The sequence below is a fragment of the Montipora capricornis genome, chromosome 3, assembly GCF_036669925.1.
Source record: "Montipora capricornis isolate CH-2021 chromosome 3, ASM3666992v2, whole genome shotgun sequence".
NCBI lineage: Eukaryota > Metazoa > Cnidaria > Anthozoa > Scleractinia > Acroporidae > Montipora > Montipora capricornis.
In genome coordinates, this window is record NC_090885.1 from 43,876,204 (window position 1) to 43,876,771 (window position 568).

Genomic DNA, 568 nt, shown 5'->3' on the forward strand with positions numbered 1-568 from the left:
CTTATTGTCCTTATCCGAGAAGACTTGAAAGTTTAACCGTTTTCAGGTGTAGTTACAAAGGCAGTACTTTCTCCTCAGTTATTTAAGGCGCGTTTACACGACAGAGCAAAAATGGCACGGGTCCGACAAAAACTGGAACAGTTCCAACAGTTTTTACAAAGAAACAGTGAACTTTTATCTGTTCCGCGACGGGTCCATAGGCGCCTATGGTTAGGGTTAGAATAAAATTCACTGTTTCTTTTTAAAAACTGTTGGAACCGTTCCAGTTTTTATCGGGCCCGTGCCATTTTTGCTCTGTCGTGTAAACGCCCCTTTAAAGACCCTGAGTGTTGGTCACGACCTCCCGCGTGACAGCCCGGTGCTCAACTAACTGAGCCACCGGTGCGCGGTCATTCATATAAAGGTATAAAGGTTCATATAAAGAGCTGTAATCTCGTCCAATGTTTGGTAAAATATTGTTGACATCTTGATTTCCGATTTGTTGGAAATAATTTGTTTATCATAAAGTTCAAACTTCCTTACAAATTTGTTGGAGATGAACAAATGAAGAGATAACCTTAGCATCACA